The sequence below is a fragment of the Poecilia latipinna genome, unplaced genomic scaffold (assembly GCF_001443285.1).
Source record: "Poecilia latipinna isolate Pla-1442-1.1 unplaced genomic scaffold, P_latipinna-1.0 Scaffold92, whole genome shotgun sequence".
In the NCBI taxonomy this organism is placed as follows: Eukaryota; Metazoa; Chordata; class Actinopteri; order Cyprinodontiformes; family Poeciliidae; genus Poecilia; species Poecilia latipinna.
In genome coordinates this window covers 399,412-427,208 of record NW_015112708.1, presented here as the reverse complement: position 1 = coordinate 427,208, position 27,797 = coordinate 399,412, and the positions used below count along the sequence as shown (strand labels likewise).

Genomic DNA, 27,797 nt, shown 5'->3' with positions numbered 1-27,797 from the left:
ATCAGATGTGAGCTTTAAGGGCAGTAAGAGTCCATCCAACTGGCCAAATATATCATCACGGTGTAGACTTTGTTTGTGACATTTGAACTATGACAACATAGCAGATATTGTGTCCTTTGCTATTGTACTATCACCACAGTGACACAGCAGCAACGACTGCCGGTTTTTATAGATTGGAGCTTCGATTTATTTTTAATTGCATAACTGCAACGTCCCTCAGGCAATACAAATTAATGCAGGACTGGTATTGGCAAACAACTCCATTTTATTTATATTAAAGGAGTCTAATTGTACAGACTACAAATTATGAAGGTGATCCCAATTTTTTCCATAAACATTATGGCACATAAACGACTTTTTATAAAATTTTGGCGTTGATTCTGATGCATTAAAATAGTGTTTGATTTGCAAGCTTTTCAACCCAATGTGTGGGACAGAATATTGACCTCTATGCCACAGATAGCAAAGCTATAGCTAACGGCAACAATGATGGTGTTCAGAAATTTTACATAGTATCAGTTTATTAGCATTACTTTGTGAATTGTGCCATCCGTGCATATTTGTCACTCATAAAGTGAACAAGTTCCCGCATTCTACTTGTGTCACCTAAAATAGTTACATGATTTGCCACTACAGTTGCACTGCTTGTAGCCTGAGCTCAAACTATCTTTATATTAACAACTTATCTTGTAGACAGCTTTGCAAGTTGCAACAGCTTTGTAGGAAACAATGTTGTGACTTGAAAATCATCTAAGTTGTTTGGTAACCTTAATTTTCGGTTACCAAGCAATTTTAGGTAAACTGGTCACTCCCCGGTATCTGAAAGACCTTTAAAAGGTTTGAATAGTGTGATGGAACATCACTTTTGCAGTTATGAAAAGATAACCCTCTGAACGCCTGGATATGCCTTTGTACTTGGGATATCCACATGGCTTTTATAAACAACTTGGTTTGAAATGATTGCTGGATATCTCTGAAATCTGGCTATTCCAGTCTGCCTTGGTCTTCTTCAAAAAACACTTGTGAAAAAGACCAAGGAGTGTTTTATAATTTCCTAAGTTTTCCAGAAATCCATGTAATATCTTCCAATGCAGTTGTTGCAGGGTATTGAACACCTGTCAAGAAGCATTTTTTGTTGTTGAATTCATGCAGATAAAAAGAACAAAACAAGAAAAACATAATTGAAATATTTTTGAGTAAGTTTTTTTTTTTTTTCATTTAACTGTTAACAGTACATTGCATTAAATAAAAAAAGATGCTGCTCTGTTGGTGAGAAAGTGTATTTTACAATGAATTCGATTGACTTTCAGAAAGTCTCGATTGTTGCTTTAGTATCTGGGAAATGTGAAAAGAATGCAGCTAGAAAACCACGGATACGTCGGATGTTTCTGAAGGCTTTTTGGCCTCAGAATACTGATAGTTTTTTGTGTTACTATGTCAGATAAGTTGAGTTGGGGTTTGGAAAATGTGTGGAGAAAGCCCCTCTACTCCTTATAAGGTCCAGCTTGGTGACAGATGATTGGATCCATCTCTGAAATTCAGTAATTTTTTAGAGTGGGTCAACATTTTATATCCCGATAGTCTGAGCCAGGAGTTGGTCATTAAGGCCAGTTTCAGACTTTACTGTGTGAAAGAAGACTCCAAGTTCTTGATAAAATAATTATCATTACTCATAAACCAACTTGAGGTTTGTACATTTTGTACATTTTCATATGTTCCCCCTGATCAAAAGTTATTGTGAAGTAGTGCAACAATTAAGTTCACGAGATGAGGTGATGCACAGTATTTAGGTCAAGAGAATGAGAGGTTTTAAGAACTTTTTTTGAGAAAGCTAGGAACCTCCCTCTTGTCCATTTTCACAAATATGTAAGGCTCAACATAAAAAGCTGTAATCATTGCAGAATGTTCCATATGTAATATTTATGCCTCTCTAACTCCACATTAGCTCTAATGTCCATCGAAAGTAGTCTAATTTATGTGGTTTTTGCATTACATCTTGTCTGTCCCTCTCAGTTTTTAATTTTTTATTTTGACCCCAGTATCTCGAATACTGCTCCACCGACAACTGAAAAGTGGTTGGGGTTCTGGGTGTTAAGGAGTTCAGTTCAGATTTTATTAGACTGAAGGTACATGCTGTGCACAAGAAGAGAAATTTCTTCTTTCACTTGAGGTGGCAAGAACAAAGTTCTTTCTGACCAGGACGTTTCATACTTCTCAAGAACTGAAGTGCAACATTTGTATAAAATAATTGTCAGACACAAGATGAGAGAAAAGTTCTGTCAAGTGAAAAGAATACATTTTTGTTATTGTGGAGTATGTGTAGTTGTTGAGTAGTGAAGACTTTAGAAAATGGAGAATCCAATGCAGGATATAGACCCTTTAAAGAAACTGTAAAGTTATGTTCAGAAGTTTCAAGGCTGTTGCTAACGTTAGCATTGTCATTAGGTAGCGTTTAGCTGATAGTTTCACAGCTGCTACACACAATATTTAAGTGGTTGGGGCTTCTTGTTGTCAGTTTGCTTGATGAGCAGTTTTTGTCAGTCAACACAATTTGACCATGCGTCAAGATAAGAATTGCAAATATAGATACAACAGGGTATGAACTTTGAACGTCTTTGTCGAGGCTAAATATGGACGGCTAAAGAAAAAAAAAAGGGCTGTTGCTAACATGTTTTTGTCCAAATAAAAACAAGAACTAGGTAAACTTTTGTAGCCCTTAAGATTTCTTTGGAATGTGTAGCTACTTAAATAAGTATTATGTTGGGTTTTAAATTTTTTTTAACAAGAATGTGCAAACGCTAAGTACTAAAAAAAACAAAACAAAAAAAAAACTTTGTCTCGCTGCTTCTGTTGCAATTTGTGAATATGCCAAAAATAACCCAGCAAAGTTTTAAACTAGCTAGCAACTTTCCACACATTGCATTTTGTTCACACACCATTTCCCTTATATGTACAACACAGCTGTGAGTTCAACAAGTGCTACTTTGAGCAAACGGTTTCAGTTGCTTACAAGTGACTTTTAATTATAATTTTCTTCTAAACTGTCTTGCCAAATTGCTTATAATTTTCTTCGTGGTAACATGTAATTTCAAAGAAGCTGACACAATATTTCGAGATCCGGTATATGTCGTCATTAAATAAGAAGTTTTGTTTTGAGAAATGAGAAACTCTACCCTATTTGCACAAGCACCATCTTGTGGCCAGACATTGTTTTTTTGTTTTTGTTTTTTTGCATGCACAGACCTAGAAGGCTTCCCCTATACAGGCTTGTGTTAAACTGCAAGGTTTTAGCTCAAACCTGTGTTGTACTTTGTACTCAGAATGGGATTGTATAATTGGCCCAATATGATCTTCGTGCCGTGGAATCTGGAGGTAATTGCACGGAGTGATAACAGAGGTTTGGCAGTGTGGGGGCGAGGGCCTGGGCCAGGGTTAGGGCTGGGCGGGCAGGATGTAGGGAACACAGCCATGCATTTCCGGAGTCTGGCTCTGGACTGCCCGGTGTGGTGAGGCCTTGCATTTATTGTACGTAGCTTACTTTTTTCTCCCAATCTGCATTTTCCATCCCATGTTTTCCTTTAATTAAAATTAGACGTCGGAGTCTGGGTTATTTTGCCTCATTCTCATTGCAATCAGCAAGTTGCAGCGGCATGAAGCATGAAGTGCATGTGGTTGGTTTGTTATATTTTGATGGCTAATTGAATCCAATACAGTATCAAGTTCCAAAGCAAGAATCCAGCGTTTTTCTTGCGAAGCAGTTGTTGTTTCACCACCACTGAGCTAAAGCAGCCAACCGAGCGGCGTAGTGAAGTTGAAAAATATTGGAAAACTGGCAGAAGGAATCATCCCAACACAAATGACTGGACTGTTCAGTCCTGTTCTTAAAAAAAATGGATGGTGAATGTAAACTAGATCCAGCATTAAAGCTTTCCAAATGCGATTCTTGGTATCCTGGCGATTGCATGCTGAGATGTCAGTTCAAACACACATTGTTTCTACACAGCAGGTGCCAACAGACAAGCGAAGCAATGTCAAGCATGTTTTACGTGCTGCGGTGTAATTTCGGGAGGATTTGTTTGTCGTAATGATACGGTTTGAAAGTGATATTCGGCACCACCGTGTATACCGAGAAACGCAACAAATGTGTACTTTTTATTTTATCAGTCATGTCCTTGTCGTCCATGAGCTGTGGTTATTTTGGGAAATAAGTCAGTTTAAGGTTTTAGGGCTGTGTTTTCTGGACAACAGACAGAAGAGGAGAGGGTTTTGGCTCAGTCTTGACTGACGTGCCGCTCAAGCGGCTTGTGGGACCTTGGCAGTAGACTTGAGGCAAACTGCCTTGGAATTCTATACCATGTAATTTGAACGAGCAGCATCCAGAACCGCAGTCTTAAATTGTGTAATATGGTGAGCTTGGATGTACCAGCAGATGTTGGGGCGAATAGGAAATTCAGCACATCGGGGAGCAACGGTAAGCAAATGCAAGGTTGGTAGGCAAAAGCTGGTAACCTTAGATGCATGAGATCCTCACAGTCTGCCACTGTTGAGTAAAAACACCACGATATTAATACAGCAATTTAAAACAAAATGGACAACACATTGTAAAAGCTTCTATTTAGGACTTAAAGGTATTAGTTATTCTCATTATTAGAAGTAGAAATAACAAGAAGCACTCCTGATTTGGTTTATTTATTTATTTTTTACCAGTTCATATAAAAATTTTGGCACAAATGTTGTCCAGAGTCCCTGAAAAAATATGAAATGTATATGTTTAACACAACAGGAATAAAGTTGCCAAATTTAGCAATGTTGCCAGTAGAACTGTATGAAAGATTGGAAATATATTCTTGTTGTAGTAGTTGTTGTCAGCATCGTAAAGAACTGGATGGACTCCAGAAAATATTAATTTTATTTGTATCTTATATTCAAAATACTCATCAGTCTTTTTATAGATGATTTTTTTTTTTTTTTTTTTTTTTTTACAGAAAAACACTTAAGCTGGCAACGCCCCTTATTAGTGAACACAGAAATACCAACCCTGCTGAGCTCACTATGAGTATTGCAATTCATCGTTATCCCATGCTGTGTTAATATCTTGACCTAATTAGTTTAGCTGGTCTCAGTATTTTCAGAGGGTCCTACAAACTGCATCTTGTCTGAATCATCGTTGGACTCAAAGCACCAAACAGCAACTACATCAGGAAGACCAAGAAATAGCTTGGTATTTGAATATTGCAAGATCTCATCTCATAATTGATCTTTGATTAAAAAAGCAACTGACGCATAGAGTAAAGCTATGTGTTGCTATGTGTCTAGTTAATTAATTGGGCATCTCCTCTGGTAGCCTAACATAAATGTTCCTTGAAGCATTACAGCTGTAGCGCATGCAACCCAAGAAGGCTCTGGTTTCTCCAGGACTCTGTAGAAATGGTTGCTTTAAAACCTTAACTTTTACAAACTTTGGTACACCCTTCTTATTTTCCTTGCAGTTGAGCATGAAGCACCCATACCGGGAAGCATGGTCCAATTGGATGTGCTGGTATTTTCTCAGACTCTGGGACAGGGAATGATTGCTATGGTCTCCTTTTTTTTCCTGCCCTATTATACATTCACCACCAAATCCAGCCTTATTGAATCAAACCACACTTAGAGTAATCTTCTGCAAGCCACAATTCAATACACTGTACAGCATGAAGGCCTTTATAATGATCCCTTCTCCGTGATCGCTCGCTCTCTCTCTGTTTCCTTTCTTTCCCCTAACAAACTCTTCAACTTTGATCCTACTGGCTAAATCAGTCATGTGGACCCAAAAACCTTTGTTTGAATTCCTATGGGCTTTAGTCACACTCTGATGGAGAGGGTTTGTTAGATCAGCCACTCGCTCCTTTGGTTTTCTGACTTTAAAGTGTGATCATTCAGAGCCAGATTGCCTAATAGGCAGCATGGCACGCCAGTGTTGGTAATTGGCATTTCGGTCCACCATCTGCTAGTTGCCAGATGCCCGCTTTGCCAGAGGTTTCATAGCTTTGGAAAAAGAAACAGACAATTCTATTACTGTAGCTGCACTTTTATTGGGAGATTATTTAATTCACGAGACGGCCTTGGTTTCTATCTTAAAAAGTAAAAACTCCACTCAGAATCACGTAGCCCGGATTTCAAGTGGATGATTGATTGCATGCGAGTGAGGTCAGTGCTCCTGAGCGGCACGTCTGATGTCATCCCTCAAAGATGCATGTTTTCTACCCTTTGTTTCCCAAAGCGGGTTACCCTGAGAAATGTGCAACCTTGCTGAGAGGGGGACATTTAGCCTTTAGGCTTCTTCTCATCTGATAAAACAAGCACAGGAAATGTCTCTGTTAGCTGATTGGCCTCGTGTTTTCATTCGCCGACGTCCCACTGGGACTTCAGATGCGCACAGTGTGTCCCCGTGGCAGAGAAACCACCTTACATGTCTTTCTCCAAGCAGCTATGCTAACTTCATCTTTGCCTTGCTCTCTCTTCTCTGATTCATTTCCACATCTCCTTTTAATTTTTCTGCTTATTCCCCAATCATTGCTAAAACTAAACAGGAATAATCAAGAGCCTATCAAGTTGGTGTTTAAAACGCTCGTATTTTAGGGTAATGGGGTAATATGGTCATGTAAACCCCAAAGGAGTGTGTGAAAAATACTATTCAGTGTGTACACATGACTAAATGAGGTCATGCGTTTACAGAGTTTGGAAGTTTAACCGTTCAATGAATGGAGCAGGAGTGAAAAGAACAGACAGGCGGTTTGCAGGTCTGTTAAAGGCCTGCAGGATTTATACTTGTGGCTTTTACTAATGTGTTGAAGTGTGCACGGTGATTGTGAGGGACAACGCAGAGAAGTCATGTTGGACGGCTGCCACCATGGGAGCGAAAACTGGCAAGAGTGAAATTGGACTAGTATGTAGTAATGATGAAAGTGGGGACTTACCTCATCCACATAAAACAATCATTGAGTCCTTAAATGGGAATTCACATTAGTCGGCCCTCTAATTCTTCCCGGATTTAACCTTTAGATGAGCATGGTTTCTGTTGTAAGAAATTGTTTATTTTAGGTCTTGGAGTAAAATGGGGTGTTGTAACATGTTCTGAAACAACAGCAGGCAGTTGGTATTACATTTATTAGGGATTGGCCATCTTAGTAGTTGTGTCCTTGGGCAACACACTTCACCCCCCCTTGCCTACTCTTGGTGCTCAGAGGGCCTGGTGGTGCTGATTGACAATGTTTCTTCTGTCCGTCTGCCACAGGGCAGCTGTAGCTACAATGTGGCTTACCACCATCAGTGTATGAATGGGTAAATAACTCGGTTTAGTGTTAAGTGCTATGAAGTCGTCATACATAATAAAGTGCTATATAAGTGCAGGCCATTTAGCATTTGTGAAAACAGAAAGACAGAAGACATTTACATTTGTAATTGTGGTTTTTGACTGGTCTAGTGTTGCTAGTAAGGCATATGGAGTATTGTTTGATTGATCATATACCTTGAAAAATACTTGAGTCATAAATTTAACCTCTAACTGATGGTGTTTGCAGACCCTAAAACCACTGGTGAGTGCAAATAACGTACATTGCTGTTTTAAATTCCTCGTAGTAAGTTAACCTTTTCTTACTGGTGCTTTAAATGGGACTGGCCTTGGCTAAACAAGCTAATAGTGGCATGTATGCTAGCATTACTACTACTACATGTTTTAAACATGAACCCATGTTTAAAACCTTTGCTGGAAGTTTTTCATGTGATGCTATCAATGTGGTTTTCATTAGTTGTGACTTTCTATTAGGCAAAATGAACACTGATCCAGTCCATTGTTTTTAGATTTGGAAGTATGCTAAAAGTTTTCTTTCTTGGCTAACTCCTGCAACAGTTAAGGTTCTTTGTTTTTCAAAAATGCTTGCCAATAATGCTAGCAATAACCATCAATTCCAAACTGGTCAACGGTGGAGGCAGGGCAAGTCTTGTGTTGGCAAAATTACCATGGTAACACTACCATTATTGAGTAAAACTTGACTAAGACTGCGATTCATTGTGGTCTATTTTGATACGAAGCTTTCTAATGTTAAGCTATGAGTAGCAATACTGTTAGTATGCTCAGCTAATTACCATGATTTCCAAGCTTTTTGTGACAATCACTAATTCTTTAAGCCCCATTCTAAATTATTTTGAAAATGTCCAAAACCATAAATAAAAATTGTGTTGTTACATCTAAACATTAGTGGAAAAAGTCATGGATATGAAGGACAAAACGCTATGTCATGGTTTTAAAAACCATGTTGACACAATTTTTCAGTTCCTAACCACAGGGATTTGTTCGTAATTACAATGTATTGTGTTGGCATGTTTTTGTGTGACGAAGAAATAGACTTTTTTTTTTTTTAGCTTTTAGTAGGGGGGTATTCCAGTTCATAATTATCAGTTGGGTTGTTCTCATAATCCAGCTTTACATCCATATCCACCAGCTACAGCCATTTATAGTGAACAGGACAAAAGTTAGAAACTGAGGGACTTCCTTTCACCTCACATTATTCTGTTTCCTTATGGAAACATCTGGCTTGCTAGCTGCTAAACCCTTAATTTCCTTAACTGAGAAGTTGCTGTCACATGGACATTTAGTCCAGAAGTTGCTACTACCTCAGTGTAGCAACCGTATTTAGTTTAATTTTTCAACACATTAACTTGCATAAAACAAAAGTGCTGAGGTTAGCCAAATGTTATCTGCTGTCAACAGTACAGTTGTGGAGTGTTTATCTATGTTAATGTGAAAAACAAAGGCCTGTAGTCCCACCAGAAGGTACTTACACCCCTTTACTTTTTCCAATGTTGTTGTTTTGCAGTCATTTTAAAATTGGCTACTGTAGAGTATTACTTTTCTGCGTCAACTAGTAGTGCCCCATAATAACTAGCCAAGAGCAACTTTTTCGAAATATGTCCAGATTTTTCGCAGCCAAGGCTTAGTATTTTCTCCAAGCACCTTAGGCAACTGGGGCAGCCTCAGATCTTTTTAGTTAAGTCTGTGCAAACTTTGTACATCTGTTTTGGGGTTATATTTTCCCATTCTTTTGTAGAACCTCCCAAAAGCTCAGTCAGCTTGGTCTTTCCAGAAATTTACAGGGCCACTTAAGGATATTCACAGGCTGTTCCTGAAGCAACCCCTTTGTTTCCTCGGCCAAGTTTTCAATCACACAACAGTCCTAATATTTCCTCAGAAATTACCATAATAAAAACTGTTCATGCTTCCAAAAGAACAAAGAGAAAATATCCACAATGTTTGATTATTAGTATATTTTATTGATGTGCAAAGAAAACCTGAGAAAATAAAAAAGATGCAGTATTCAAATCTTGGATTAATTTGCAACAGGGGAAAAAAATGATCAAAACCATCCTGACCCCAAGTGCAAAAGTCACTGCTCTCATTGTTACATGTGGTGTGAAACGAATGCACTGCTTTAGAAAACGAATATACCAACAGTGAAACATGGTGGTGGTAGTAAGAGGATCCCTATGAGGATCTTTAGGATGTTCCGTAATTGAAGGACTCATTAATTTTGCTTTAACCACACCAATAAGTCTGTGAATGGCAGATTGAAGCTTCTGGAGTGGCGTAGTCAAAGTCTGAGCTTGTATTTGGTTAAGATACACTGGCATTACCTCAAACAGGCTGTGTTTCCTTAAAAGAAAAAACAACCAAACTCTGAAGTGACTGAAATTCATCCACAAACCTTTGGTCCACACTCAAAGTGCTTCTTTTACATCTTAATATGAACTTTGTTGGTTGTTTAAGACTCAAAACATTTTAGCAAAGAACCGGCATTAAGTTTTCCTCGTCCTGGTTGGCGCGTCGGGCAGCAGCCCTGTCTGGATTCTGCGTCGGAGTTGTGGTAATTGTTTAACAGTGCATTTATGGAGTGTACTCTTAGTGCCTCCTAATCAGAAGCATACCGAGGCATTTACATATGAGCCTCAGAGGATTGCTCAGGAATGTATTACAAGAGAGAAGTAGAGAGCCGGCACTGGTGGACTACTCCATTGTTGGCCCTTCTTCCCACTTCATATGTTGCTGTCCGGTCTGGTTAAGAGAGGAGGAGTGTTCAAAGAATAAATGAGCATGAAAATGATTAAGGTTGAAGATGGCACGTGCAGAATATCTAATTCAAAGCCATTTCGAGCTTGACACTCGGTACCGAATGCGCACGGGAACACTGAGAACAAATTTCCGTTAAAAAGCAGAACTCCATCCGTCTACCTATCCAGAGGCCCTTTTATAGATCAGATCGGTTTTGCGGATTCATTTCGGTATGTATTGGGTAATTTGTCAATTTTTCCCTTCTGTACTTTAACTTGGTTCTGGCAAGGTTACAAGGAGAGCAAAAATATAGCCTCAGAAAACCATTTTAATCAGACGGCGCTCCGCGGGGACAGCGGCTGGCATTGGAGTCCTCTTTACCTCATCAGAGCTCTGCCAGCGGTGATTGGGAGAAACACTCAGTCAGGTTTTTATTGAATAACCCCGGCTCAATACCAGAGGGGCTTTACTGTAATAGAGCAGCTCTACAGCCGGCGAGGTGACAGCCAAATGGTACTTATTAAACTAAGGGCTAATTCATACTACATGCCCCTGCTGCAGCTTTAACCTTGTTGGAGGGTTATGGTTTGGTTTAACTGCTAAAGTCCGGACGCTCTGGTAAAACAGACACGCATGTGTGTGTGATTACCCCCTGATCAGACAAATCTAATGTCATTATTTTAAACGGCTTTGCTAATCCAGCCGGATTCCTCCTTCTCTAGCTGCCGTACATACATGTCAGTGGCTCGGATGCAGCCCTGTTCGAGGATAACAGGCCGTGGGTGCCATCATCTCGGCTTATTTACACAGTACACAGCTCTGTGCACAAATTGAGCATGACATCTAATGGAGTGTGAGCACAGATTAATTACCCCCGCATTCAGACTAATGGCTCCTTTCTTCATGATTAATGATGACACCTGTCACAACGGAGCAAAGCGAGGCCAAAACATACCAAAGACTTTTCACAATGCCGGAATGAGAGAGCTGAAACAAAGAGGCATTAATTAAATTTTTGGTGATTTCCTATAACAGAGTGGGATATGCCTTGGACTGAGACGCGGTACATTTCATATGTTGTCATGCTGCGATTCACAAAAGGTAAACCATAGTTGAAGAAAAGGACAAATTGTTTCTGAAATCTTCTAAAGGCAAAAACCTACTTCCATTTGTATGCCCTGTCCTGAAAATTGGTCTTCTTATACAGCAAAAGCTTTTTCTCACTTATTTATTTAGGGGTAACAGAGTCAACGGACCTAAATACAGATGTCTACAACAATTTTTTTTTTTGTCGGAATACACCAGTAAATCGTCCCGGATTTCCCTAATTTTGCGAGACTGACAGTAGTCTCATTTTTACATGTGAAACCAATCATATCTACCTCCATCAACCGTTATAATAACCCATTTGGTTAACAATGGTCACCTCACTGTTACCAACTTGGCAAATTTGCTGCCATCTTTATATTTATATATATATATTTATGTTGCTATATCTAAATAACAATAAAACACAAGATGGTAGTAAAAAAAAATTTAAAGGGTAGTACTTGATTTGGAAGGCAATGTAAAAAAACAAAAAAACAAGTCAAATCTGATGACCAAAGTACGCCTGGTAGAGTTTGTCTGAAGAAGTGGGCGTGGCGCCCATTCTGACTGCCCTCATTACACCCGCCTTAATTGGAAATGACGCAAATCCACCCTCCTCCCACAATTCCAGTGGAACAATGGGTTCTTGTTACCAAATAATCTGCATTCTGCGTATGGGTTGAGTCAGGCAAAAATTTTTATTGGACTCGGTGTGCCTGCAGTGCCAGTCGCTCCTGCGACAGCCACCTGGGAGACCACCTCTGGAAAATAAGCCCCTATTAGTTCAGGTTAGACTTAATGGCCAGTAATGATACCCTGGCCAAGCCAAACTGTGCAGAATGGCTTTGGGCAGCGACAAAATGAAATACCAGTCACTCAAGCAGCGAACATAAACACAAGATGGGTGGCGGGCTCAATAGGTGCGTCTGTATTTGCATTTATCTGTGCGTTTGAGAGGGGAGGAGAGAAATTTCCCCACCAGAAAACATGGGTGACCCCCTCCCCTCTGCCTAAACCCCCCCTTAAGGGGAGATTAGTGCTGGAAGCAGAGGAGGAGGGGTGCGGAGGTTGGATGTGGTTTTGGATGTTCTCCAATTTAGCGCTGCTGCCTTGCTGATCCAAATCTAATTTCCACTTTTGCCATTAAAAGCTCAGCGCGACCTCGTCTGAGCGACCAGTGAATCCTCCCTAAGAGCAGCTCTCAATTATTTACAATTTCATGCCTGTCGGAGATATGTGTTATTCTAATAAATTTAGGAATTAAGCAGACTTGCAAGCCGTGCATATATTAACCCTCCAAAGCTGAATTTTCTCCCTAATTTAGTGGTAAATGCCACATCGCGCCTAATGGTATTGAAAGATGATTGCGACTTCCGACGTCTGAACACTCCGTGGTGGAGAATTAACGCGGGCGTCGCAATGAGAAGCGGACCGATGCGAGGCAGTCGCGATGAGCAAAGCTGCGGCTCGGAGGCCTGCTGAGGCAGACTCGCTGTAGGAGACTCATACAGAGGAAGAGAGGGAGCTTTGTTATGTCTCATGAAGCTCTAGGGTTTCCTGGAATTTTTGGCAATGGATCCCGAAATCGCATAACCGCTGAAAGAGAGAAGAATGAGGCCGATGTGGGGTAACTCTCCTTTTAAAACCAAAAAAAAAAAAAAAAAAAACAGGCAATAAAAAAGTCTGACAAAAGCTGCAGAGTGCGTTGCAGGTGTTAAGATGACACAGATAATGCATTGCGTACGGACATATTAAGACCAGGGTAATTAGTCATGCAAACTCCACCTGATGCAATTATGCAACATGCGTGATTCTGTTTGGTGGAGTGTTTATTTTTTCCTCGATGCTTTAGTCCCTGCATTTAGAAAGGAAAAACAACAGAACCGTCTAAAGTTCTGCAGTGTAGTAGTGATTTCAAAACTACTGAACTTTCAAATTGTCACGTATTTTATTAAGATTTTATGTTTTGTATACAATGTGACATTAATTGTACTTCACTCTGATAACCCTGAATGAAATAAAGTGCAACAAATTACACAAAAATAAAATTAATTGCCTCGATTCTAAACACCAAGTCATAAAACGTCCGTATGCGCCATCTGTGTGGTGAAGCATGGTGGTGGCAGCATCATGTTCTGGGATTATCTTGTTTTCAGAGACTGGAAAGTTCGTTGGATGACAATACTGGAATAAAATATATTTTTCTAATGCCAGAATCAAAATGGCCCATTCAAAGTCTACATTCAAAACCTGAATCTTTGGCACGACTGACAGCATGATGATGCCACCACCTGAGCTACATTGGAATTATTTTAGATTGTAGTGCTCAATATTTATAATAAGAGTTGAGGGTTCACCGATCAGTCGACAAATTGATCCAATTTCCTTAAAGGCCTGAAAATCTGCCACTGACACCAGGTCACCTCTGCATGTCAGTGGTTAACAGTCTGCCCGCATTGCGACTTTGTTGCTATATTTAGCGACTTTCCAGATTAAAAAAATAAATCTATATCAGCCAAAAATCTGAATGAGCGGACTGGGTTTTTTAAAGATCGGTGATTGGCCAGAAAACTGCAGTCGGTGCCCCTATTAAAAACCGCTGGACCGCTGTTGTATCACTGCAGCTTGAAAAGTGAAAAAAGTTAGATGCTTGGATACTTTTGCAAAACTGTGTAGGAAAAAAAAGAGAAAAAGGAATCGGCTCTGTCTAGTGGCTTCACGCTGCCGTCACACAGCAGGAGGCAGCGATGTGTGAAATCTGTCCTCTGTAGCTTAAAGCGTCGGTACACCTGTGCAGAGCTTGTTCCAGGTCCTAAGACCCCCGGCTTAAGTGTATCACCTCGAGGGAGGTTTAGCAGGGGCAGAAGACCCGCTTGTGTCCAAGCTGGCTCTCATAACAACAGTCAGCACAGCCATGCACGAAAACGAAAGCGTGTACGATGAGTGAAGTTCAGCCTTGTCGAGCCTCGAAAGGATCAGCGGTATGAGAAGAGTGGAATGTTTTTTCTTTTTCCTCTTTTTTTTTTTTTTTTTCTTTCCCCCTCACAGGAAGGGAGTGAGCTCACTGCCACTCAGAGAATCACTGATTCTAGAGCAGTGTTGAAGATTTGATGACTGTTGGTAAATTATCTTAAAGCTGAAGTTGGTGGAATAGACCTTCCACTTGATCAAGGTGATACAGAAATATGTAGTGCAGGTAAATGTTGTATTTTTAATTAAAGAAACTGAATTTGATGAGATTTAAATCATGCAACATCTTACAAGTGTGTGTGGAATCTTTCTGCTGTTAAAGAAGACAACTGTAATTAGGCTAAAAGGAAAATGTGCTGAAGTAGAATTATATTGAGCAGATCACACAAAGTATCAAATTTTTATATCAACTGGATGTCGTTTTAAGTATGGGATCCATTTAAATTTTAATATCTTAGCCCAAAATATATACAACAGAGGCATTCAAGCAGATTTAGACATATTAGCTCAAAGGTTTCTACACGTAGAAACCAGGGGATTGTGTTCATTGCGAGGGGACAGTGGAGAGGAACAACCACTATAAACGGGAAGAAACCTCCATCAAAACAGGGCTCAGTTTGGGCTGAAATCTGGCTCAGCCGGACAGAAACACTGATGTTGAAGAATGCCTGCCAAGACAGAAAAGTCAGTTTTTGACGGCGGCAGCATGTAGTTATCTGCTTTTAAGGTGATAGTTTGCTTTGAGTAGAAACATGTGCCTTAAGGGCAAGAGGTCAGATTTAAAATTTAAAAAAAGGCAGACGCACAGTTGACAGGTTATTTCTTTGAAAGCGTGTTGTGATGAAAGCCCCCTCTTGTGGTGAAAATCAAACAAGCCACTTCTTCCTCAGTGGTTCCATGGAGGCAGTGGGCCACACCATGGAAATTCGAGCAGAAGCAGAGCTGACTGATATTTCAGAGCTCCTGCTCTTAAAGTCTAAACGACAGCCCTGTCTTTTGATTCAAAACGAGCAGTATGCATCCCTGCAGTGTGTACTGATGGCACATTTTTGGGTTCTAGTCCTTAAGTGGAAAATTTGCAAACTCCTCTGCTTAACTCTGATAAGGCAAATATATTATTAGCCTCATTTCTTTTTACAAGTTGGACTGTTCCGTTTATGAAAAGTGATTTGGCTCTCCTATCTAGAAAGAAGAGAAATGGAAACGTATAAATGTCTGAAAGCTGTTTAAAATGTATGTGACAAAATGACAAGCAGCTGTGGACAAATGGTAATCCTGTATGCTGAGGTGTAATGTGAGTTGGGACTGCAGGGAATTAAAACTGGATGCCGCCCAACCCTTCAGCGCACATCCACCACGTGGCAGCTTGGGCCCGAATCTCTTTACTCGCATCCAGTTTTGGATGAATACCGCCGTCTCTCACTAGAGCAAGGGTCTTGATCTCAAATCTATCAGGTTTCCATGCACAATAGGCTTTTCACATAAATAAAAACCATTTTCATAGCAAGACGGAACTGTGTACTTGCTCCACCGTTCCTCACCCAGTGTGAGTAATAGGCCTTCTCGGTCAGGTCATCTTGATGGTCCAGCACCCCACTCACCACCCACCCCACACTTTAATCTCCTCCTATCTTTCTCCAGGAATGCAGGCCCTTATTTTGAAAAATATCTTGTCATGTAATACCCTTGAAAAGGCTTGCAGAGTACCTAAAAAAAAAAAAAAAAGAAAAAAATGGCATTCTACCGCGTGATTTACTCGTGTGCTAAAACAAGGCAGGGAAGATGAGGATTTATGGCATTTCAGGGTAATTTTTAAATAAGTCTTTTTTTCCTTTCTTTTTAAAAAGGGGCATGCACAAAAAAGGCAATACTGTGTCAGGGTCTTCACTCAGCTGTCATGTTTTCAGCAGACTCTCACAGTTTGGGGGCATTGCATCATGCATTGCAGCCTCATGCATGTTTCCATGTAAGGTATGATAGGAAGACATTCTGCCTTTGTGTGGGTTTGAGTCAGCCTCATAAATCACTTCACTGCTTACAATACTTTTTTTCCCCCCCCTCCCTCCCAGCCCTTCCGATTTTCTCTTTTCTTTCTCACCGGAGTGTAATTTCTCTCCAGGCTGACGGGGGGAGCCGCCTCCCTGTCCAACGCGAGCAGAACGCGGCGTTTATAGGAAGCGTGTCAGAGTTGCTCAGCAGATCCATTTTGTTTCCACTTTCTCCTGTAGGGAAACGCATAAGGAACCTCTCAAGCTTTATGAGAAATACATTTTTATGTTCCACTTAATGATTCCAGCCTGTCATGTTATTGCCAATAAACCAGAGGCGGTGGGGCTGCTGTAGATCCCCCTCTGGGGGTTCTTTTTAGCGGCGGACAACAAGGGAAAAAAGTCCGATTTCACCCTCTTACGCTTTAGTTTTGCTTTATTGCCATCAGCTGGATGATCTGTTCTCTGGCCACGGTGTCAGCAGTAGCAGAGCTTTCAGTGAAACTCGCCATATATCAGCACTCTGGCTCCTCCGGTCTCCTCGGTCAGCTCACTTGTAGCAGATTGATGTCCTGTTGTGCAGATGCAGACTTCTGGCCGGGGCTCATTTACTCTGACGGAAGGCAGGTGTCAACGCGGGCCGTCCCGGAGGCGCGAGCCGAGGCTTCCGCTCTCCGGGAAATTGACATGAAGAAGGGATGTGACAGCAGGGACGCAACAAGTGCCAACATGGGTTTTTTGTTTCAGAGGAAAGAGGAAATTAAACCATTAAATGTGCGTCTTAAAATGTCTGGCCTTTTTTAAAATTTTATCTTTGACTAGGTTCGGTTTCCAGAGTGGGTCTCTTGCTGTAGAAACGGTGCCTCTGTAGGCTGGGAAAGTCTGGTTTTCCAGATCTGGATAAGTATGGAAATAAAACGGTATGAGGAAAATGTTTCTATTTCCAGACTTTTACCCCAGAGTTTATCCTATTATCTGAATGTGATGACCCTCCTTCATCACTCCATCATATGTTTCTTTCATTCTTTACTTTCTCCTTGGTGCTTTTGCTTCTTTACCACCTTGTCTTCCCTTCGTTCCTTTCTTCTGTTCTTCCATTCTTGTCATACGTTCCTGTTTTAGCCTTTCTTGAATCCCTCCTTTCCTTCTGTTTTTCCTTAGTTGCTCTTTTTTTTGTCCTTTCTTCCTTTACCTCCCTTTTTATTTCCATGTCTTGCATGCTTATCTCGTTCCTTTTTCATACCTTGTTTTTTGTTCTTCTTTTCTTCCTTCCCTTTTGTCCTTTCTAGCTTGTGTCCTTCCATTCTTCCTGTTTTCTTCCTCCTTCCCGCGTCCTTCCTTCCTGTCTTTATTTCTTTCCTTGTCTTCATCGCGTTCCTTATGTCCTGTTTATTTTTCATTGTCCCACCAGCTTCCCTCTTGTCTTTTTGCCTTATTCTTTTATTCTTACCTCATCTCTCCGTCTTTAATTCTCTCTTTCCTCACTTCTTTGTTTCCTAATCCCCTCTCTTCCCTTTTCTATCTCTCATTGTCCTCAGTTCACTTCTCCAGCTTATTTGCGACTAGCTGTCGGAGCTCTTTCTCATGGCAGCATCGTTGCATCACTATTACAAGCAGGCATGAGCTGGCTTCTGCTTTCAAAATACACCTCAGTTTTAAACCACTAAAATGTGGCATCACACAGCTACGGCGCTATGAAGTAGTTTTAATAAGACGCCAAAGAGTAGAGTGCAGAGTTTCCTCAGTTTGTATGACACACATGAAAGTTGTGGAGGCGTCGGTCAAGATGAAGTTGGCTGGATGGAAGAGTTTCTGGTAGTGCCATCATTTGTAACAAACAGCCATCGGAAATTAGCAAAGTTAGCATGACGGTCAGCTAAAAGAAGTCTGTTTTCCCCTAAAACATGCTAACAAGCTAACATTAGCCTGTCAGACTTCTCCCTTCTTTCTGTGGCTCCTACTTGTCCAAACCTCATGAAGCTTGCACAATAACGTTGAAAACCGATCTGTGAACTCCAGTTAGCATGGTCCGTATAAACTAAGAACTCTGGGAAATTGAGTGTGGAAAAGTCTGGAAGCACTTTAGAAGTGTGTCGGAACCCCTTCGCACTTCTAAAGTGTTTCTGGACACTAGCTTAAATTGTTTCTTCCTGAACAGCTAGTCTTTTCGGATTCGTTTAATACAAAAGTTTCGCAGTATTCTTCATCTACGTTGCCAGGCTCTGTGCTGCCTCAGTGTACTTTTGTTTTCTGCTGGCTTAAACAACAAAACAGAGAAAGTTCCAGATAATTCGACAAGTTTCTTGTAAAATGGCATGCCCACACAGACATTTATTTTATTGCAAGAGGATGTCACATAGCGAGGCCAGGGAGGGGAAAAGACTAAACGGGGGGCTGGGGGGAGTCCGATAAACAAGCTGTCTCCAACTTAAGAAGAGGACTGTGGCGTTGCAGACGGCCGCTTTTTCACTGAGAGGAATGTGAGGGGCTGCACAGACTCGGGTGGAGAGCTCATATGTGTGAGAGAGAGAGAAAGAAAAGCTTTGGAGTGTGTGTTTTAAGAAAAAATATATATAGAAAAAATGAAATGTCAGCGACGTGAAAAGATCGGCGTGCCTCTCTGGCGCTTCTCTCGGAGTCGCGCAGGTGTTCGCGTTCATGTGCGCGACCGTGCCCAAACACAGAAGTGTCACGGCGGGTCCAACAACACCATCAATCACACTGTGTTTGAGAGGAAGCCAAGGCTGTGGCCACTATGTAGTGAATGTGAGAGCTCTATCTTGCTGTGCATGCAGCATGCAAGAAAACCTTCCCTCCTTTCTTTTTTCTTTTTTTTCCTTTTTTCCCCAGTTTGGTTACGGGAAAAGGCAGCATTTTTTCCTTCCATATTTGGTCATATGGAGCACTGCCAGTGAGCAGTAGCCTTTTGATGCTGTACAAACATCCCTATTTTGTGTGGGATCTGTTCTTTTTGGAATGCTCTTACTCCAATTTAGCCTGATTGTGGGTGTAGCATCTGAAACTGCACTTTTTAAAAGGGACACAAACCCTTTAAAAGTCAAACACTAGAAGGAGATTGGATTGCATTTTGTTTCTCTTCTACGGAGAACTTTCCTCTTCGCGTGATTATTTATGATTTGGACCGAAGGAATCCAACTCCTAATGCAAATGTCCCTCTTAAAACCAGCACTTAAAAGTGAGGCAGCGTTTCATAACCTGCTTTTTCCAGCCAGCGGCTACATTGTCTGCTCTCGGACAGTCACTTTATTTGGAGAATCGGATCAGCAGCTGACAAATAGGAATTTATCATTTTGGGTCGGTGGCAAACTTTGGAGATGTTTAAATAAGGTTTTAGAGTTGGCTTTAGTTTTAAAAAGCGTCTTTTTTTTTCTTTTTTTTTTTGCATTTTAATCTAGTTAAGAGGTGATACTGTGAGTAGTTTAAATAAAGAAGCTACTCTGAGATTCAGATGATGAATATGGTGCAATAGTGAATTTTATTGCAGTTTAAGAGTGACAGCTTTAGGCGTGGTGCTTAGGAACACAATAACAAAAGTGCTTATGATAGTATTTATATCGCTAACATTGTCATAGTTTTACCCCAAATTTTTATGGGATTTTATGTAATAAACCAACACAAATTCAGCATAAAATAAAACTTGGAAAATTGGAAGTTACCAGATTTGTAAATTAGGTCCATCTGAAAACTGACACCAAACATAAACCTAAACGCACACACTCCTTAGTGTAAAGGATGCATCATGCTGTGGGGAGGCTTTTAGTTTTACCACAATTAGATTTAGGTCTACGCTTTGACTGGGACTTTTAAACACATGAATATTCTTGGATATAAATATCAGCTACCCAATGATTTAATACAGTTAATCTGCATTTTCCTTTAGGTTGTTTTTTTCCCTTCATTATTGCCCCCACTACTCTTTGTGAACGTTCGTATCTCAGCCATAAATGCGTGCTGTTTAAATTCACTAATTAATGTGACTATGCTATTTGATAATGGCTAGCTTTTAATTTTTTAGTAATGTTTGTGTTCTGAATGTAAACAATGATGATTTTCATTTAAAAAAAAAGAAAAAATACTTTGGCTAGCTTTGAAAAACTTTTAGCATCATTGCAATAAATGCCACAAAGCTATAATTCTAAGAATTATTGAATCCAAGCAGTCTATCATAACTACAGTCTGGGATATATGGGTATTGCAATGACAACTGTGATTTCATTGCATTAATCATTGCATTGTAGCTCTGCATACTGAGTATATTTAGGGCCTTTGTCATCAGACCATGTCTTCAGATTCCACACTTTTTTATATTGATAACTTTTAAAACTGTGTCCATTTCCTCCCACTTCCCAAATATGCACTACTTTGTACCAGTCGTTGACGTAAAATTCCAGTAAACTGCATTGCTTGTGGTTTTATTGCGGCTAAATGTGAAAAAGTAAATAAGTTTCTTTCAGCTGTCTCCAAAAGAAATGGAATCATGATGTCTCTGAACACAAAAACTGAAGAGCAGAGGAAAAAATATTCCAAAAAAGAAAAAAAAAAGTGAGTCACAATCTAAATATACAGAAGATTATAGCATGTAAAGTGAAGTTGAATTATTTCCCGCACTTAAATACAGGATTAAAGTGCTACATAATAATAATCTGTTTCAATCAAGGCAGTGCTTAAGAAGGTATGCAACTACAAATTTCCATCCAAGAAGAATTCCTTAACTTGACAGATAATTGGCAGAAATATTCCTCATAACATCAGTTTTATCAAAGAGTTCGCTTTGGGAAAGTAAGATGGCGCCAGAATAGGAACAGCTGATTTTCATGGTCCTTTTAAGGATATTTCCAGTGTGTAGGACCTCACTTTGCGTAATTTTAACCATAATTTGTCTTAATGTTTTGGGCCATGGTTGGAAGGTCTGTACAACAAAACATGATAAAACTGGAAACCCAATCTGGCTTAGAGCAGATCAGTGCAAACAAACCCAACATTTGAACATCAGATCAGCTAATTTTTCCTAACTTGTCCACATTATTGTTAGGATCGTGGTGCCGTTTGTCTTCTAGGCCACTGATTGAGTGTTGAATTTAACCCCAGCTAGTTTTGTCCAGCGTATAAAGCCTCCGCGGTATTCCATTGAGACTCTCTTGGCTGTGTGTGTGTGAGAAGATAAACCTCAATCCGCCTGTCTCAGCACATATGATTCACATGGCACAGAGAGGTGCTATGGAATGTGAACCATTGTCTGGGAATGCAGGAGTCTCCTTTTTCCTCACCAAATGGAAACTTGACATTTTTAACCTTCAGGTCTTTTTCCTCATCTTGATGTGAAGTTTTCCTTTGCTGGTTGATCTTTTTTTGTATCAGCTTAAGTCGGCACAGAGGAAACCGAAGAAAGATTTAATGGAGAATTGCGTTTTAATCACTAGATCCTGATGACAATTCGCCTCGGGCGTTCATGGTTGCATTTCACTTTGCGTTGGCATTACCCTCTCAGGTTTGCCTGTAAATGCCGTAGGCTCACGCTTGGTGAAAATTTTCCCCATTTCAGCTGAAGCTTCTGAAATTTGTTTTGGAAGAAGAGCGAATGTATGCGGAAAGCAGATGGCAGTGAGGCCAAGCTGAGCGCTGATGCAGTTGGCCACCTCATATGTTGCATACAAAGTACGGTTGCAGCTGAGGATCCTGGCGTTGGGAGCAAAGGTTTGTGGTTGACATTCGCTATGACAAATCAAGAAAGAAGTTTGGCTCCAGCGAAGGCTTAAACCCTGTAAATTAAGCTGAGCACTCGAGTTAATTCATAGCCAACCATCCCCGCCTCTCTTCATATTTTAGCTATGCAGAGTGTGCAGCTGTTGGTTTAGCTGTGGCGTTGTGGTCGAAGCAGGAAGGACAGTAAGAGAAGTGTGTGTGGGAAAGTTAGAATTAAACTCTGAGCAAAGGCAGTAGAGTTTTGACACAAAAAGATTTTAAAACCCAACACAAAGTGATTGTGAATGTAGCTCAGTGGGTTGGAGTGTTGAAACAAAAAGTTATTGGCCTACTTGACATAATGATTAAACCACAACGCAGCAATTCACAACATGTGACGAGTGTAAATTAAGGTAAAACATTCAGTTTTATGATAAAGAAAAAAAATTACATCTACATTTTTCTAATAAATTAGCATGGTTGCTATGATAAACTTAAACTGACAAGGATTTCAAGCTAACATAATGTAGATAGGAATCTGAGTTGTTGGACTAAAAGTAGAGCTTGATATTACAAAATAATTGAAAGTCACACGGTGTGATACATTTTTAAAATGAAATTTAGACAAAGTACAGAAATAACAGTTTTATAATGAAGTAAGTAAATGGCATTAGCTGTCTGTGAATAGCTAAAACAGCTTAAACCCATTAGGCAGTCTAAACCTAGCAAGCTAACACAAACAACAAATTAGAAAGAAAAAAGTGTAGGACTGTGTCTTGAATTTGAATCATTTAAGGTGTTGATGAAGAAATAGTCTCTCTTTTGAAAAAAAAAATACAATATAAGTTAATAAAGTGTGAATGTACACATACTGAGTATATTAGTGTTGCTTCAGATTGTATTTAGAGTGGCCTCATGAATTTGTGGCCCAAAGGCTGGTGGGAGACTTATCAATTAAAATATTTTACTTTGGAAAAAAAAAAAATTGACTTTTCGCATTATAATATATAAACCCCCTTACACTTGTTTTAACAGCTCTGAGACTACTCTCAGGAGACTCCTTACCTCTACAAGAAATGATACATTTACCCAACTCAAACTGTCCCCGGAGCCTCGGCCAAAACAGCTGTTAGAGCGCACTACCTACCGGCATGAAGTGTCTTCCTCTCATTACGCCTCGCCTTCTTTATTTTACTGCCAAGGCTTTATCTGTGTGATAAAATAACCATAAAATGATCATTCTTTCTTTCCTGAAATACACTTTCTCAGCTTGAAATGAGAAAGATCACCTGCCCCTGCTCTTCCACTTAGGCCTTTTTTTAATGTATGTATACTTTGGTCATTTTCTCTTGAAGGGCTGTAGATTTAACTTTAGTAATTAGTGCACTCTTGCTTTCCTACAGTGGAACTCCAATTTGAACTGAAATTTCAATCATTGTTTCTATAGTTTAAATTCCAGAGAGTCTCCAAAAGAGGTAACCCAAGAGGGGTCACCAAGGAACTCAGAACAACATCCAAAGCTTTTCTTTCCTCACTTGCCTAATGTGTCTGCATAAACCTCAGAAAGTACTTAGCTGCACCCCTGTAGAATAATCCACCTTAAAGTAAAAATACTGTCTGAATGTTTATCCTGTCAGCATGATGGGGTGCATTCACACCAGTCCTGTTTAGTCCACTTTAGTCAAGCAGCAGTCTGGTTTGTTTGGGGAGGTGTGAATGACTTACTGAACTCTGATTCTACCAAAAAAGGGAACTCTGGCCCGCTTAAAAACCTATGTTTTGGTTCAATTAAAGTGAACTCTATCTCAGTTTGGATTCACTTGGCATTCATATGTGAATGCCAAGTGAACCAGAGACCGCTCCAAAAGCAGGAAGCAAACTATAGCGCAGGGCATTCTGGGTCAATGGAACCAAAACAAAGGCAAGAGTTTAACGCTAGCAGGACAAACGAGAAATCCTACAACTGCTCAATTGTGATTGTGCTCCATTTTTGTGCTTTGTGAAGAAGGAAGTTGTCTTCCTGTCGTCTTTGGAGGTTTGCTTGTTGTTTCCTTCAGTAGTTCTTGGTGCTGCTCCTCTACAGGCCTCTACAAGCGCCTCTACTGTGCAGGCCCTGTTTTACTCAACCAAAACAGGGCCTGCACACACAAAGAAGAGGAGCTTTATTGAGGGGGGAAAGGGGCAGATTTTTCAATTAGTTTGAATCATTTGGCACAATGCAGTATGAAAGTGAACCACACCAGCTGAAAATATTAGAAATGTTGCAATTTCTAACATAGAACTGGGTCTATGAGACTATCGGGTGTGAAAACACTCTTTAATGCAATTAAAAAAATATTACGTTGGTTTAGCACTGACTTGTTGATGCACTTTGTCACCTTTGTTCCTTTTATTAACTAACCGCACAGCTGGAAAATCCATAACTAGGCGTAATGCTGGTTTTTGCTCATCCAGTTCGTCTCAGCGTAAACCCCTGCACACACAAAGAAGAGGAGCTTTGTTGAACTGGCATGTGAAATAAGAAATATGGAGTCTCTTTAAAGTCCGTCTGTTAGAATCAAAGGTGAAATAACATTCCTCACATAACTTCATGACTCTACCTTGAAGATTAATGTGTTTGTGAAGAGATTGCAAGAGAATAGCAAGTCCTCTCTTGTGATAGAAGTTATCCAATCTTGGGAGCATTTCCACAGAACCCGAAGCCATTTTTTCTTTCCCAATCCAACCTCTTCCCTTTTCTCTGGTGGTGCCTCATTCGAGTAACAATGTTCTATTGTTTCAACTCAAGACTTTCGGTGTGTGGAGTCATGATGTGTAATCCTAGTGAATGTGAGGATCGTATCAGCTTGGGTCTTAAGGGCTTTCAAGAGACTGCCACTTAGACGGTGGGTTATGTGCCAGGGTCTGGCGGTCTCGACGGCTAGTAGTTTGACTGGTAAAAAAGCCATTATTCATAGTAAGATAGAGAAGGCAGACAGGGTGAAAGGAGAGGCGAGGAGTGGATAGATGGCGGACAAAGATGGAGAAGGGAGATGTTTTACAGCTGACAGGCATGGGCAGGTTCAAAATGTGACAAAATGTTTACTCTGGCTGCCTCGACTTTATGCCTTTAACTTTTTGCAATGTGTGGGTGGTCCCTTCAGCGATGCACACAACAGTTACACCTCTTGGTTGCAGTAAAGACCCTTTCTCTGGGGACTCAGGTGATTCCTCAAAGGGACAGTCGTATGCATTGCATTTTAATAACAGTTCATTTTATCGCTCTATTTTATAGCAAATTCAGTACAATCCAATCACATCGCCATATTCAATGTTCAGATCATATTACTTGGAGTTAGTCAAATTCGGTTGGTCATGCAATAAAGCCCAGCTAATTACACTGAATGGTGACTTTTGGTAGCACTGAGCCAGGTGAACTTTCTATGGGGAAGAAAATGGAGCTAACCCAAAGTTAATAGCTGCAATAATTAGGAACAATACATATATTATAACGATAAAAAGTTTTTTAAATGGTTTTATTCCCTCTCCCCTTGTTTATTACTCGATAATACTTTACAACATGAATCTCAAATCAACTTACAATGTATTTGTTGCGTCCATCTGTTGATAAATGACAGGTCTTTAAGTCATTTTTTAAAACTGTGCACATTGAGCAAACAGGCTTGCACCTCAGTTGCATAAATCAAACATTATGTGTAATAATAAGCCCAAATTTATATTTTTTGCGTGCTCGCATTGCTAATACGTTCTCCCTCTCTGGCCGTTTGGCGGTTTATGGTAAGCGTGCGATGAGGACGGCGAGGTCCTGTCAGGTTTGGTGGTTGTTGTTCTCATCTAGTCTCTTGATTACGGTGGTGTGACTGGCCGTTTCCTACCCTCATCGTTTTCACAAATAACTCCAAATGCAGAGCTAAACATAGACTCGTCGCTCTATTTATTGCGTCTCTTAAGACTAGGGTAAAGCCGTACGGAGGCAAGGTTTTTGTTTACTCTACAGGCTCGCGTAAATAGGGTTGACGATGCAATACGGGGGGTGAGGTGGGCGAGAGTCTGCAGGTGCTTTTCACATGCATGCATCTGTTTCTGGTCATTAGTATGTGCAAGCACAAAGTCTATAACGCCTCTCCTACGTGCCTGTTTGCATATATACCTAGGTGGCAATGTCTAATGTGGGACCACAAATGGGAAGATATGGAGGCATAACTCGCAGCATACAGGAAGCTGAGAAGGAAAACAAAGTTTAGCCAAGCTCTGACACGTCTGTAAACAACACGGGAAAAAGTTTTGGAGCAGAGACGGGAGGACAGAAAGAGGGAGGGGACAACTAGGAGGGAAGGAGGAACAAGCAGGCATTTGCTTTTTTCTGTCAAATGATTCCAGCTTTGCGAGACATTGTCGCTTTGCATTTTTGCTCGGACAAACAAGTTACTGGTATGGTGTGAGGGGCAAAAACAAAAGACGTTGGAGGCTAATTCAAGGTATGATGCAGCTCCTTCATGGCTTAAGTCTGTTTTAAGAATCTTATTCTCAGCACCGTTGGGATTTATTTTTTTTTTATTTTTTTTTTGCTACACATTATTAAAATTGGTGTTAAGCCGCAGCCTACATGTAGCCCGCCGGTTATAGTTTGCTCCATTCCAGTTAGTCTTTTCATAAGAATCATAGATATTATGGAAAGCTCAATGGCTCCTGGGTGGTCTCAGGACTCACAGCCAGTCGTGTACCAAGTCAGTTTTTTTTTTTTTTTCTTTCTTTAGCTTTACTCCAAACTGATGATGTTAACATCCTGTCTCGGCTTCATCTTCTCTCTCTCTCTCTCTCTCTCTCTCTCTCCATCTCCCTTGTTTTTGTGCTCAGTTGTATGCTTTTTTTTTTCTTCCTTTTTTTTAGGTTAGCTCCTCAGCTTGCTGACGACTAATGAGAGCTGTGTGTGCAAAATTATAACCCCATTGAGAGAGGTAGCAATTAAAGTTGCACATCGTGCTGTTTAAGTCCAGTGTAGTATTTAAACATGAAATGGAAGCACTATCTGGGCTGAATTGAAAACAACTCTGGCAAATGCGTGTAAAAAGCCTTTAAAATAAATGTAAAATATCCATATTTTATTTTAGTAATGCATTGCTGTTAATGGATTCCTTCTCTTTTCCCTTTAAATGAACTTAGCATAGCAAACATGCTAATTTGACTTAGCGTCTAGCGGACTCGGTGGCTTCCTTTAAAGACCAACTAAAAACATATTTTAAAATGTGTCTTTGCTTCTATTTTTGTGCATTTAATTAGTTTTTTTAAGCGTTTGTAGTTTTTGTCTTTAATGGTGCTGCATATATGAAGTTATTGTTGATCTTTTTAAGTCAGGAAATAGCTACAAGAAAATACATGCAATCCCACGGCCTGTCACAATAATAAATTTAGCTGGATTATAACTTGTGAAATGATTGTGATAATCAATGATGTTGTTTTGAGACTACTTTCTACTCAAATAAATGTAATGGCATAATGATGCAAGAAAACGTTCTTAGAGGTCAATAAAATGTTAATTTTAATGAATGTTTAATACATTTTAAATATCCAAAATAAATAAAGAAAACAACCGAAATGACAAATAAATTATGAAGAATTTGTAAGCAGAATTGTTGCTGTACAAACATGAGACCGATGTGAGACTGAAGTTTTGTCATCCAGTTTTTGGAAGAAAGTGAGAGAAAAATGATAAAAATGGAAATTATTGAACTTTTTTAAATTCATCATGTGATTAATTGATTTATTGCTTAATGCAACAGGCATGGTGATATCTACAATCTTTTTTTCTAAGTTTCCATAACAACAATCAGGCATTTTTTTTACATGGGTAACTGCAATAGAACAATAGTTGGAGCAGAACCACGTCCAAAACATACGGGACACTGACTGGAGCTGTGGCCCCCTGCTGTTGAGGGTTTTTTTTACGTCTTTTTTCTTTTTCC

General features: G+C 40.0%; 1 protein-coding gene across 9 annotated transcripts in view; it reads left to right on the top strand.

Moving 5' to 3' along the window:
* The window catches only part of LOC106941466 (non-muscle caldesmon-like), a 123,005-nt gene that overhangs the window by 67,880 nt on the left and 27,328 nt on the right, over positions 1 to 27,797 (top strand). The window contains exon 1 of one of the 9 annotated variants that reach the window (XM_015024522.1): positions 26,195 to 26,312. The exons of the other annotated variants lie outside the window; for them this stretch is intronic. The gene's annotated coding sequence lies outside the window, so the exon portion shown is untranslated. Of the gene's footprint in view, positions 1 to 26,194; positions 26,313 to 27,797 lie in introns of those variants that run through there. 9 annotated transcript variants of the gene reach the window in all.